The sequence below is a fragment of the Lissotriton helveticus genome, chromosome 3_2, assembly GCF_964261635.1.
Source record: "Lissotriton helveticus chromosome 3_2, aLisHel1.1, whole genome shotgun sequence".
Classification (NCBI taxonomy): domain Eukaryota; kingdom Metazoa; phylum Chordata; class Amphibia; order Caudata; family Salamandridae; genus Lissotriton; species Lissotriton helveticus.
Genome location: NC_136062.1, coordinates 162,306,189 through 162,321,929, shown reverse-complemented (window position 1 = coordinate 162,321,929; position 15,741 = coordinate 162,306,189).

Below are 15,741 nucleotides of genomic sequence, written 5' to 3'. Positions count from 1 at the left end.
TTGTAACCTTTGTTTTTTTTGTCAGTGAATATTTTTATATATATATATATATATATATATATATATATATATATATATTCACAAAAAAACAAAGGTTTCACACCAGTTATAGTTAGCTTAACATTTTACTCATACAAAACCATTGAAATTCTCATGTTATAGTTAGTTGGACTCACTATAACTCGCGCGCCCGCAATCCACTGCTGATGATGTCACATATTACATCATTCATGACATGGTCAGTGACATCACTGATGACATCATCCATGTGATGATATAATGCACCTCCTCACACTCTAATCTAACCTTTGATACATCCAGTGTTGAATACAGACAACCATTCCTGAAACCATTGACACACCAATACCAGTTACTACATACACACTCACTGATTCCTAAGTCTACACACACATCCACTCATTCACCCATACAATCACTCATACATACAGTTACTCATTAATACAACACTATCATATGCACTCATACACCTATACAGACACTCACACAGTGCCACTCATCCATGGAGTTACTCACAAACCTAGTCAGTCATGCAAAGAATCAATCACACTCCCATTTCCTCATCTATACAGTTATACACACATAAGCTTACTTATTCAAACATATACTAACACATACTTACTCTCTTTTACAATCACTGATACAAGTACACATTGATCCATTAAGTCACTTACGCAAACACAGGCTCTCATGTATAGTCATTGATATATGCCAACTCTCACATGCACTCTGTTTTACATATGTACTTACTTGGACACGTAGCACTGAGATATCTATTCACTCACCAACACACCCATGCACACAGTCAACCGCCCATACAGCTGTTTCCACATGCACTCTTGAACCCATACACCAAGTGAATCAACTGCTCACACATCTATGCACAGAGTCACACACCTCCCAGCCACTCCCACACACACTCACCCTCACATACAAATACTTGGGCAACCAATCAATAACCCATATAGCTAGTCATATAGCTACTAATCAATACATGCAGCAGCTTACACAACAACAGCACAATGATGCACACATTCAAACAGTTTACTCACTAACCCATGCATTCAGTAAGACACATTTAATCACCCACTCATACAGTCAGTCACGCACCTACTAAATCCTTTATCCAGACACTCACACATACACTCATTCTTCAATATGTTAAGCATATTTTAACTTTACAGAAATACACAGACACTGGATGATGTCATCAGTGATGTCATTAGTGATGTCATTTGAGATGTCATCAGTGATGTCATCAGTGATGTCACTGACCATGTCATGAATGATGTCATATGTGACATAATCAGCAGTGGAATGTGGGCGTGCGAGTTATAGTGAGTCCAACTAACTATAACGTGGGAATTTCAATGGTTTTGTATGAGTAAAATGTTCAGCGAACTATAACTGGTGTGAAACCTATAGTTTTTTCTATGAATTTCAAAGGTTTTTTAAATGCTAATTCCTAACTATAACGATTGTGAAACCTCTGTTTTTTTCAGTGCATTTCAAAGGTTTTTTAAAAGCTAATTCCTTTGTATATCGAGTTTGTAACCTACGATTTTTAAAGTGAATTATTCTTTTTTTTTAGTAGCTGTTTTTTATAACTATTAATTATTATTATTTATTTTTTTCAAAAATTCATTTTTCAATGTATTTTTCATGTAGGTTTTTTTCTTCATCATTTTGTCTCGGAGCGCTCAGGGTGCGCGCACCGGTAAGCTCACCCGAGAGCGCAGCGAGAGCGCTATTCCCGCGTGCGAGAAAAAAAACTTGTATTTAAAGTAAAAAAGAATGCAAGACATTTAGTGGCATACTTATAAAAGTAATATTTTTGATTTTAAATACCCGTATTTCAACTTTAAACGTATTTCTGAAAAGGTAGCAAAACGTTATTTAGGCGTGCGCGTAAGCGCCCCCGGAAGCGCCTACGTTCGTGCCGCGTAAGCGCCCCGGAAGCGCTCCGGTGCGCGCAGCGTAACCGCGTCAAGTCATGTGACCTTAAAATAACACTTTTCATTGCTTCTTTACAGTTTTTTTTACAACTAATGAAAACCCCACCCATTTCCTTCACTACCTCTTTCACTTTGGAGAGAGCAAGACCTGTTTCTCTTCATTACTTTTGAAAGAATGGCTGCAAGACCACCTAGCAGCAGTGAAGACTCTGATGAGCCTCCTCAGCCAAAGGTGAAGGAGCACTTTATCTGGAAATTTTTTACAATTCCACCAGGGGAAAAGAAGGTAAATGCTCCTAAGGTGGAGTGTAAGATTTGCCAAACAGTTCTTTCACGGGGTGACCCTAGAAGGAAATATAGTTTTGGCAACTCAACAATGATCAGGCATGTTCAAAGGAGGCACCCCCAGAACTATGCCCGGGAGAGTGTCAGGGACCTGGCACATGATCCCCCAAGGGATGGCGCCTCAACATCCACCGGAGGAGCAACAACATCGGGGAGAGGAAGACCAGTGGAGCTGATCCCCAACATTCAGCCTGTTTTCACTGACATCACTATCAAGTGTAAGCAGTGTGATGAACTGCTTTGCTACGGAGAGCAGAGTATCATGCTCATTGTACCCAAAAGAGAAAACCATCGCTGCCCTCCCCAGCCCTAAATTTTCCCCTTTTTTTTGCTCATGTTGAGCAGTTTGGTATTCCCTCCTTTTGTTTTTGTTCAGAAACAAAAAAAAAAAATTAAAAACATTCGGAAAAAGTAAAAAAAAAAAAACCTAAAAAAGAAGAAAAAAAACAGTTCTTTTTAGAACTACGTCCAATTCTCCAAAAAGAGCTGTATTCTTTACAAATTCAAAAAGACTGAGTGAAGTGGAGTGCAGTGAGAGAGGAAAGGAAAATGAGTGAGGGAGCTAAGAAAGGGACGAGAGGGGAAGGGAAGTGAAGTAGGGGGATTGAAAGCAGGTGAGTGTGGGAGGTGAATGAGGGGAAGGGGAGTGAACATGGGAAATGAGGATAAGTGAAGAAAGCGGAGTAAGGGAACGGGGGTGAGGAAGGGTAAGAGAAGAGCAGTGAGGTTGAGGAAAGAGGGGTGATAGAAAGTGGATAAAGGCAAGTGAGCGTGAGACAAGGGGAGTGAGGGAGTGAGAAGACAGAGGAAGTGAAGGAACGAGTGAGAAAAGAGGACTGAGTGAGGGAGCAAAGAAAGATATGTGAGGGAGTGTGGTGGAGTTATAGGGAGTGAGTGTAACAGAAGAGGAGTGAGAGATTAAGAGGATGGAGAGAATGCGAGTAACAGAGAGAGAGTGACGGAAGGGGAGTGAGTAAGTAAGAAGACAGAGGGATTGAGAGAAGGAGTTTTTGAAGTGGAGTAAGGAGAGTAGCAGAGGGTAAAAGAGTGAAGGAGTGAAGGAAGGGAAGAGACAGGAAGGGAAGTAAAACAGGAGAGCTGAAAGAAAGTGAGTGTGGGAGTGTGGCTGAGTTTTAGGGAGTGAGCGTGACAGAAGAGGAGTGAGAGACTAAGAGGACGCAGAGAATGAGGGTAGCAGAGAGAGAATGAGAGAAGGGGAGTGTAGAAGTAGGAGGACAGAGGGAGTAAGAGAAGGAGTTAGTGAAGTGGATTAAGGAGAGTAAGGGAAGGGAAAAGAGTGAAGGAGCGAAGGAAGGGAAGAGAGAGGAAGGGAAGTAAAACAGTAGATCTGAAAGAAAGTGAGTGAGGGAGTGTGTCTGAGTTTTAGGGAGTGAGCGTGGCAGAAGAGGAGTGAGAGACTAAGAGGACGCAGAGAATAAGGCTAACAAGGAGAGAATGAGAAAAGGGGAGTGTAGAAGTAAGAGGACAGAGGGAGTAAGAGAAGGAGTTAGTGAAGTGGAGTAAGGAGCGTAAGGGTAGGGAAAAGAGTGAAGGAGCGAAGGAAAGGAAGAGAAAGGAAGAGAAATGAAAGAAACGGTCTAAAAAAAGGGGAGTGTGGGGGGGAGAGAGGAAAAGGGGAGTAAACATGGGGATTGAGAATAAGTGAGGGAAGCGCAGTAAGGGAACGGGGGTGTGGGTGGGTGAGAGAAGAGTAGTGAGGTTAAGGAAAAGAATGTTGAGAAACTAAATTTTGTACGTCAAACTTACCTTATAAGTAATGTAAACTTACTTACATATTTTTAGTAAATTTAATATCTGTGGAAGAGAAAAAAAAGTACGTTATAATATTTATAATATATATTTTACAATACAAGAGAGAAAGCAGGAGATTAAAAGTCATAAAAGGGTAGTAAGAGATAAAGTAGGAGGAAAGGAAAACAAAGGAATGGTGAAGGTCAGGAAGAGTGAAAAAGAAATAGAGGGCGAGCAAATTCCAAAGAGGATAATGATATGGATACATACAATGACAGAGAACAAGAGAAGGAGAAATAAATAAATTGAAAGTGAGTAAGATACTGAAGGAATGTGCATTAGGAAAGCTAAAGAAAGAAAGGGAAGTAAAGAAAGGAGAGTGAGTGAAAGGGAAGCAGGAGTGAGTGATGGTGGATTCATGACATTGAGGGATGGAATGTGAGTGAGGGTGAATGTAGGGTCGTAAGACAGTGAGGGGACAATGCGAATGACCGGAACAGAAAGGGAGTGAGGGAAGACAAGTGAGAATATGAGAGAAAAGAGGGAGTGAGAAAAAGAGTGAGTAAAGGGGAGTTAGGTGAGTGAATGAAAGGGAATGACTGAGGGAACAAAGGAAGGAAAGAAAGAGAAGAGAAGTGAAGCAACGAGACTAGGAAAAGGTGAGTGCTTGAGGAGAGAAAGAGGAAGGGGAATTAAGGATGATGAATGAGGATAACTGAAGGAACCGGAGTAAGGGAACAAGGGTGAGGGAGGGTGAGTGAAGAGCAGTGAGGTTGAGGAAAGACTAAAGACAGAGGGAGGATAAAGGCAAGTGAGCTTGAGACAAGGGGAGTGAAAGAGTCAGGACATAGAGGTAGTGAAAGAAAGAGAGACAGAAAGAGACTGAGTGAGAGAGCAAAGAAAGGTAAGTGAGAGAGTGTGAGTGAGTTATAGGGAGTGAGCGAGACAAAAGAGAAGTGAGAGACTCAAGGGACGGAGAAAGTAAGGCTAAAAGAGAGGGACTGAGGGAAGGGGACTATGGAAGTGAGAGGACAGAGAGAGTGACTTAAGGAGTGAGAGAATTTGAGTAAGGTGAGTAAAGGAAGAAGAATGAGTGAGGGAGCAAATGAAAGAAAGAGAGGGGAAGGGAAGTGAAGAAGGGAGACTGAAAGAAGTTGAGTGTGGGAGGGGAGTTAGGGAAAGGGCAGTAAACATGAGGAATGAAAATAACTGAGGGAAGTTAAGTAAGGGAACTGGGTGATGTAGACTGAAAGAAGGGTAGTGAGGTTGAGGAAAGAGGAGTGATAGAGAGGGAATAAAGGCAAGTGATTATAAACAAGGAGACTGAGGGAGTGAGGACATAGAGGTAGTAAAGGAAAGAGTGAGAGAAAAGAACTGAGTAAGGGAGCAAAGAAAGGTAAGTGAGGGAGTGTGGGTGAGTTATGGGGAGTGACCGTCATGGAAGAGGAGTGAGAGAGTGAGGGGACCGAGAGAGTGAGGCTAAGAGAGAGGGAGTGAGGTAAGGGGAGTGAGGATGTGAGAGGACAGAGGGAGTGAAAGAAGGAGTGAGTGAAGTGGAGTAAGGTTAGTGAGACAACGGGAATTATTCAGGAAGCAAAGAAAGAAAAGAAGGGGAGGGGGAGTGAAGCAGAGTGACTAAGAGCTGGAAAGTGGTGGATGGGAGAGAGGGAAAGGGCAGTGAAGAAATGGAGAATGAGGATAAGTGAGGGAAGTGGAATAAGGAAAGGGAGGTCAGGGAGAGTGAGAGAAGGCTAGTGAGGGTGAGTTAAGAGGAGTGATAAAGAATGGAAAAAGGTGAGTGAGCATAAGACAAGGGGAGCATAATATATATTTGATAATACAAAATACAAAATAATTTGTACAACATGTTATATGGTTTATTTTTGCTGTTCTCAGAATATATTGAATTTCACTTAAAACAGTGACTTCAATACTACTCATCATATGACAGCGGGCAAAAAAAAAACACAATCAAAATGATTGTGTTTAAAAAACCCAGACAACGTTTCAATAAATAATGTAAAAGTTAGAAAAAACTTATCTTAAGTCACTTTTGATCCACGTACTTTTCCACGAGGCCAAATAGTATATGGAAAGTCCTTTTCTTTGAAAATTACTCAAGAGTGTTCTTAATCTCCCATTTACCCAGGTTTCTGAAAGAAAAGCTCCAACATCTTTTACATTATGAAACAGTAGTTTTATTTCCAACTCCTCGCTTACTTTTCATTAATATTTCCTACAAGACTCACATCACACACTACATGATACACTTATACTACCTCTATGACAACTACATGTTTTTTATTATCTTCAGCACTCTCACTTGGAAAGTAATTTTGAACATCAAACTAAATTTTATTAACTGCTCCAATCTTCATAGGCCAATTACCTTCCCTAAAATTTCGGTTGTAAGAACACTAGGTAAGAATTGTGTAAGTCAGAATGCAAACGTTGTTTGAAAGTCAATTGAGTATCATCACAGCTACTCCAGCCTTTTTGACATTTTAAATAAGCTGTGTAATGTCCTGATGTTGTAGAAGGACCATCATGGTAAATAATTGCTGCAGTTGCAAAGGTTCTTCCTGAAATTGACAATTGAGAAGCCACAATTTTTTTTATTAAAGTTGTCAATTTAGTTCCATCAGGTCTACATCGTTGGAACATTAAAATTACATACTGTCCATAACTTTGTATAAATAATGTTGATAGCATTGCAGATTTACATCGAGTACAGACCATGTTTTGATTTGCTTCTCTAACTAGATTATTAAAAGACACTGATTTGCAGTCTGGTAAAGTCAAATATATAAATCTTTCAGTGTCTATTGTAGTACTACTTGAAAAGGAGCAATTGTCGCAATCATGTTGCCATTTATAAGAAAGGCCAAAAAGATTTTCTACATCTACACCTTCATCTTGCAATACAACAAGCATATACATTAGAAATTCCTGACAATCTTGCTGAATATTCTGTGAAAATTGATTTAGACCAGAACATATGTCTAAATCATTTCGAATTTCAGAAACACTTTGTATTTTTGTTCTATCACTGCTACATTTCTCAAACACAGAATTCAACAAACAACAAAATCTTTGATCTCGATTTTCAGCAATCTGCTCTTGTACAGTTTGGAGAAAAAAACCAACATTAACCACTACATTAGCATAGCAGTTGACACCAGAACTGTTTTCAAACTGAAATTCAACAACATCTTTAATTGAATCCTTTTCCTTTCTGCTTACAATTACTCGTTCCTCTACTTTTTTTCTTTTTGCTACACTTCACTTAAACAATTTTTTCTCATTTCTTCTTTTTCGGCCTACTACACGCTTTTCAAATAGAGGATGTTGAGGTAAATTTGCAGCATACTCTCTTCTTAACCTATTAAATTCTTTTACACAATTTAGATCTGCACTAATCTTTGTGTCATCAAAATCAATCAAGTAAAATCCAGATAAAGTTCTAACTCAAGATAAAGCAACATATGCCATACCCTTTATTTATGAATAGTCACTGCATATGCCAAAGAAACAGAAAACTATTTTCTGCGGACATATAAATCTTTCACGAGCAAAAATTGGGCAGAACAACGACTGATTTGTTGTACTTCTTCAATACCATCAAATTTAATTTTCATAAATTCAATTCCATCTTTATTTCGGTAATTCACAAAATCCACAACATGACCCATTGCTCCATTTACTAAACCTCTTTCCACATGTAAATTACGTCGTACAATTATACGACAATTTAAAGATGCATACAGAGTCTTTTCCAAACCAGCAGTTTTAGACATTGTCTTCTCTAAAGAATCCAATTTTGATTTCAACTTTTCTGACAAAATAATAGTTGCTCCTTCATGTTCTATTTTATCAATAGCTTCCAGTTTCACAATCTCTTGATTTTCCAACTTTAACATTTTGTTGTTGAAGATTGAACATTCTTGCAGAGTTGGCATCAAGCATATGACAAATTTGTTTTCAGGAATTTTCATAAAAATATTCTCTGGGAGAATATTTTCATTTGGAAACAAATTTGAAATTAATCGTCCATGTAAAGCTTCTTTGCCATGCTCAGTTAGTTTTCCAATTCATACATCTTGTAGAATATTTTTATAATCTTCATCCTTTGCCTGTCGCATATTTTGAAGCAGTTATGCATATTTGAAATGTAACCATATGTTAACATTTCCAATGCTTCATAAGCACTTCCTGGTATCTTCATGCGTAAGCATTTTAAACACTGGCTGTCCTTTCACTGGAGTTAGTTGCAGTAGATCTTCAAAAACAATGATGTGTTTGCCTCCAAATAACACATCATAGTCTGTTTTAAGAATTTCTTGCATTCCTAAATGCACAAAAGCAAGCATTACATTTGATACCATGCTTACTTCATCAATGATAAGAAGTTTCATTTTCTTTAGGACTCTTGAAACTTCATAACAAGCTTCTCCAGATAGCTTGTGGTATTGTAATTTATTATCATGCTCTACTGGCAGCATCAATAAGCGATGTAAAGTAATCCATTTAATGTTGTGTGCTGCCAACCCAGTTGGAGCAGTAACAACACAAGAGAGCGATGACTCCGTTTTTTTCTGCAGATATGTTGCAATTGCTTTAATCAGGAAACTGTTTCCAGTTCCTGCTTCTCCACTCACGTACAGTCGGACAGGTATAAATGATGTACATGAGCACTCTTTTTTCTCATGAGATAAACCATGCTCAATGTGTTCTGTGACTTCGTCATATATTTGTCTCTGCTCAACGTTTAGTTCTTTTTCCAAATCTTCTAAGTTAACTCCATCCTCCTGAGCTTGTTCCATGGATCTTTCAACTTCATCCATGGCAGTGGCAGCTTCTTTTTGTATAATTGGTCCTCCTAGTGGATCCTGGCTCAATGAAGCAGAACTCTGACTATCTTGAGAACTGTCTCTAGCAATCTCTGCTGCAATTGTAGCTTCTTGCTGTATTTCCTCGTTCAACATTTGCAGATAATTTGAAAAAACATGACATTCTATGGTATCCTTGGTTGCATTGAACGAATCTTCATAAGTAAGAAAATCTCCAAGTAGTTCCTCTTCTGTACGCCAAGGCTTAAAGAGTTGCAAAAGAGCTAAGTAATAAAATTCCCTTTTGTCTGGAGATTCACAACTCAATTTTCGATGATTAATCAAATGGCCTTTTCTTTGTTTCACCGGACAGCCTTCACATCCAATTACAGCATATACACCTTTATTGATGTCTTCTGTGACGTTCCTTTTAAAAGCATAGGTTTGCAGAACTTCATAGAGACAAACGTTCTCAAGATGAGTACTTCTATTTGGATAGTATGTATCCAACATGTTTGTCTTCAAAATATCTGTACTGTCTGGTTCTTTCTCCGCCAAATACTCTATTTCATGTACAGATTTCAAAACTCGGTTTCGGGTTGCAGCAAGACCCAGACTCACCCAAATGATGGTTCTAGATTTGGCATATAGAGTTGCTGATGATAACCGATCAGAACATTCATATGCTCCAATTTCTCGATGCGACAACATCTTCAGACTATAACTGTATAATTTCTTGCTTAGACTCTTTTCATGTGAAATTTCCTCCCACATTTCCTTCAGTTCCGTCTTTTCAGATTTTGTGATGTAAGACGTCACATATCGAGCCACAGCAATAGAGTTGTCAGCCACATATTGAATATCCATGTTAGCATTCCACATGGACAAAATGACTGGGTTGTAGTCATTTATGTATTTGGACTCCTCATTTCTTCTTAGGTTGTATGTATTTACTTGAATTTCTACGAGAGGCAAATAAAAACATTGAAAATATTGAATACAAGACACCTAGAGAACTGTGCTCTTTGGATCCAGTTAATGTATGCAGGTATTTTAATCATAGGTTTGAAGCTATGATGTCTTTTATTACAAACAAAAAAAATCCTCCGCTTGGAGAGGTGTTGGATTTCTTTTGGAGAAAGGAATATCAAGCAAGAGGTGCTCCACACATACATATGCTGCTATGGATCAAAGATGCACCAAAATTTGGAACAGATTCAGATGAGAAAGTGATGAGTTTCATTGAGCAGTATTCTACATGTGCTGTTCTGAAAAGTACAGAAGAAAACAATTTAAGACATCAAGTTTTACGCTTTCAAACCCATCGTTGTGGAAAATACTGTCGTCGCAAATACAAATCCAAGGACAAGTTCTACACGAAATGTCGTTTTGCATTTCCATGTCCAGTAACATCGAAAGGAAGAGTGAACAATTTTATGTCTTCTCTGCGACATACTGTGACAAGAAAATCACCTAAAAATACTATTTCTGAAGTAAGAGGCCTAACACACACGCTGCCCAAGATTCCCTACTAGAACATATACTAAAGCCCAACTGACTTTAAAAAAAATGTACCTCCATATTTTTTAAGACATCAACTAAGCATATTATTCACCCAGATCCATTTAAAATCAAGCTTGACTCACAGTGTGATCTTAGACACATGACCAGGATGTTACATGTAATCTACCATGTCTGTCTCTGCATGCAATGTGTGTGTGTCTGCTCATACTTTTTCACTGTCTCTACTGGCAAAAAACAGACCACATATATATAAGCAACACATAACATTCCTCTCTCATTTCAAAGGCACACCCTGCATCTTGATTGCAGAGCTTAGAGCCTATTTTTGAAGTAAGAGGCCTAACACACACGCTGCCTAAGATTCATATACTAAAGGCCAACTGTCATTAAAGAAACATGTACTTCCATATTTTTAAAGACATCAACTAAGCATATTATTCACCCAGATCCATTTAAAATCAAACTTGACTCACAGTGTGATCTTAGGCACATGCCCAGGATGTTACATGTAATCTACCATGTCTGTCTCTGTATGCAATATATGTGTGTCTGCTCATACTATTTTACTGTCTCTACTGGCAAAAAACAGACCACATATATATAAGCAACACATAACATTCCTCTCCCATTTCAAAGGCACACCCTGCATATTGATTGCACAGCTTAGAGCCTATTTCTGAAGTAAGAGGCCTAACACACATTCTGCCTAAGATTCCCTACTAGAACATATACTAAAGCCCAACTGACTTTAAAAAAACATGTACTTCCATATTTTTAAAGACAAACTAAGCATAATATTAAACCAGATCCATTTAAAATCAAGCTTGACTCACAGTGTGATCTTAAGCACATGAGAAACATGTCATGACACACATACAAAGAGAGAATAGACACACAGAAAAAGAGAGATTATGCACATGCAAAGTGACATGAGACACAGACACAAAGTACCCTTTAAGTTAAGAGAGGCAAACTGTTAGAAGGCACAGGTGACATTATTGAAAAATTTGAAAATGTAATCCCTTATTTCAAACAGACACTCAATGTGAACCTTGACCAAAATTTAAAAGCCAGACATTTTACCAGAAAACATTGTCAATAGTAAATCGTTTTTTACACAAAGCACAGCCCATTTAAATGACCACTACAAAAACAAAGCAGAAACCTAACTCATTTCCAAAATACATTTCCAATATGCACCATTCAATTTTTAAACAGCATTACAAAAGAACATGACAGACAATTCTAGAATTAAGAAGCACAATGTGCTTCTTAATCTTCCCCATAGTACATACGGCAGTCTATCTTTATTAAAAGAATCATTACTCACCTTTAAAAATGCTTTGGAAGATGTAGAACAGTGTCAGTCACACACACCAGATTTTCTTAAGCAGAATCTCTGAATAATGCTCTGTCACTGGAGCCTTTCAATAATGGCACAGATTCCCTCTCATTTCAGACCCATATTCTTGTACAAAACCAATCAAAATTCTCCCCACACAAATTCAAAACCAAACTGCACATTTTAATTGGTTGAACATTTCAACAGTTTGAAACTCACATAATATTCACCCATCCCCCCAGTGCTCATTCAGCCTGTTACCATGGTAACTCCCACCTAACCCAGCACACAGTTCAAAAGTTCATCATAGTATGTTGCAAAAGAATCCAGCAAGGGTGCTTGACCTCTCAATGTACTAGCTAATCATGTGCAATGTTTCTTTAAATGACCTTTTCTCAACCATTAAAATGACTTCTTTAAAAAAAAAAGCATACACCCTAATTTTCAGTGGTGAATTTTAAGAAAGCACCAATCATTTTTTGTTTTTCAAGTGCACTGAATCTCAACCACTTTTTTTCATAATTCCTACTTTCAAACTGCCATTTCATTTCCACAACTCATCTGACTAGAAGCACATCTACCTTCAAGATGCCAAAGGTCTGGGTTGTGGGTCATAACTTTGTCTACTGGAGTGAAAAATTTGCAAGTAACAGGTATTTACAACCTTGATTTACCAAATGTGGACATTGTGTGGATAGGACAGAGAGGATTAAGAAGTCACCAATTGATACCATTGATAAAATCCTTTATGCATCTACCACAGCCTGACCTCATAATTGTGCACTGTGGTGGAAATAACCTGGGCACTTTGACTGGGGTAGGTCTGGAAATGCTTTTTAAGGACATATTTGGGCAATTGATGTCACTTTTTCCAAAAACTGCCTTGGTATTTTCTAATATATGCCAAAGGCGAAAATGGAACTGGTCCAACCAATTTTGTCCACAGATTGAGAAAGCAAGGAAACATGTGAATAAATCTGTTTCTGCTTTCCTCAGAGACTATGGTGTGGGTTCCATTTACCACAACAACTTGCATTACAACATGCAAGGCATCTATAGGAGAGATGGTGTACATTTTACAGATGAGTGGAATAGTCTTCCTCTTGAATTTGAGACTCTGCATTGGTACCTACTTGTAGGTACAAAAAACACCCACATAACACAACAGATCTTTTCCGAGCTACTCTACCTCTAAGCACTCTAAATAATTTTTTACTGACATTTTTTATACTGTTTTTCCCCATGGTGCGCTCAGGGTGCGCGTACCGGAGAGCGTACAAGGGAACGCACCCAGCGCTCACCCCGCGAAAACTTTTTTTTTAAAAATCGGTTTTTGCCCTTCAGGGTCCTTCTAGGCCTCCCTCAAAAAACCTAGGGGGTCAGGGGTTGTCTACCCTGCCCCCCTTTAATCATTTCCCACTTCACCTCTTGTGTCTCGATTCTACCGAGACACAAGATGGCGGACTCTCCGGACTGTTTGCAATGTTGACAGACACCCGAGAGCCAATCAGCTTTCAGCTCGCGCACTTCCGTGGCGCGCCGTGTGCGCTCCCCGGTTCGTGTACCGGGGAGCGGTCGGAGCACGCCTACAGATATATATGTGTTTTTCAAGTTGCTTTTTATAAAAACCACTGGAGAAATTTCAAACAAATATGGAAAAGGCCCTACTACGTACCAGTGCCTATCATTTTACCAAGTTTGGTGTAATTCCATTCAGCCATTCGGGCTGTAGCCGTGTCTAAATGTCCTATAGAAAATTGCATAGGGAAAACACATTTGAAAGGATTGAAATTTAGAACCAATCAAAATGTTACTTTCATTTTGAATTTGTGTGTGATGAAGTATGATTGGTTATGTATATATCTTAAATGAGAGGAAAACACGGCCATTTTGTTATACTTCTGTCTGAAGTACTTTTGAGAGGAATTTTGTGTGCTCAATTTCTGGAGTTTGAATTACACAGTACTAACTCTTCTCCTACATTCAAAAAGGTGAGTTGTTAATTTGTTAGAGGAACTATGTTGTACACTTTAAGATAATTTGGAAAATGTTTTCTGTTAGCTATTTACAGTCATTCTGTTATAATTATGGATTAAGATATGCTTCATCACATGCAGTGCTTTATATTTCTAGTTCCTGCCTGATTCTATACACTGCCCAATTAATTTTAAAGAACTAAATACTTGATTAAGCTACTTTTATATTATGTATTACTAAAAACAATAAATGAAAGTGATTAGTTTTTTCTGCAATTTACAGCAAGAAATTTGAAATTAAAATGAATCCAGAATGAGGAGACCAAGGAAATTTCTTTTGAAATTTCAACTACATTTATTGAAATTCAAAATGTCATGGATATCGACAGCACCATTTTATCACAAGGAGGAGATGACATAAATAATTTTTGGGATGAATCTCTTGACGAAGAATTAATTGAATGTTTGGATACAATAGAATTCCAACAATCATCATGGCACACTTATAATGAGGACATTCCTGATCATATGCTTGAAGAGGAAATTCCAGATGAGGACATGCTACAAGTTCTATTAAATTATGAAAATTCTGAAAAATAAATTAATATTTACAAATTAAAAATTAGTTGACATATTATTCATTATTTTTATTTCTAATTTATGAGGTAGTAGTGAAGTGATTGTATTGAAGTGAATTTTAGACTCTGCATCGGTACCTACTTGTAGGTACTAAAATCACCCACATAACACAACAGCTCTTTTTAGAGCTACCCTACCTCTAAGCAATCCAAATTCGTGTTTTACACTATTTTCTTTTAATGTTTTTCCCTGTGGTACACTCTGGGTGCACGTGCCGGTGAGCGTACATGGGAACGCACACAGCGCTTACCCCGCGAAAATTGCAACAAAAAAAAAAGTTTTTTTGCCCTTCAGGGTCCTTCTAGGCGCCCCTCAGAAAACCTAGGGGGTCAGGGGGTGTGTACCCTGCCCCCTTTTAATCATTTCCCCCTTTTTTGTCACCTCTTGTGTCTCGATTCTACCGAGACACAAGATGGCGGACTCTCCGGACTGTTTAGAATGTCGACAGCCAATCAGCCAATCAGCTTTCCCGTAAGCGTACCGGTGAGCGCTCGGAGCACGTCTATAGATATATATGCAAAGCCTGTAAAATCGGAACTAACAAAACCCATTACATCAGCCCGTTCAGGGATAACCCCATTCCTATTACGAAAAGACTCACATGTAAAATGGAGTTTGTCGTCTATGTGCTACAATGCCCATGTGGCTTGAGTTATGTGGGCAGCACCCGCCCAGCAGCACATAAGCGGATTCTCCAACACATTAGGGCCATAGGGAGTAAGGATCAGGCATACCCGGTGGCACGCCACTTTGAGGCTGTGCACAACAGTGACCCAAGTGATCTACAATATTATCTGGTAGACACAGTGATGCCGCTGAAACGGGGGGGTGACAGGGAGGGCAGACTGCGTTTGCTCGAGACAAGATATATTTTGGAAATGAACACAAAGAGCCCGAATGGACTGAATGATCGAGAAGATCTTTACACCTGTCTCAAGGCTCCGTAAATGCCCGTTATGACCTTCTTTGAATAGTCCCCATTTCTGCGGGTTTCAGTAAACCCGATGCACTCCTGACCTGATCCCACTCCTGACATTTGATGGTGGCCCCCTTCGCTATTCCCAGTTGTAGCAGATGTCTTAATATATTAATCTTATACATTATTGTACAGATTGGTACTGGAGTACACATGATTATTATGCACTACTATGTGAATCTTCCCTTTGGATATCCTGCATATATCCCCATTTTTTACTGTGAAACATTCCTTTTTGTATCTTCTATTTTTGATTTCATGTTTACTGGTTATGCAAACAGGAGCACTTTATTTAGGTTTTTTTTATACTTTGGAGTTCACAGCTGCACGCAAGGGTCATACACATTATTTAAAAGGGTGGTGCTTTGAGAGGAAAAAAATTTTG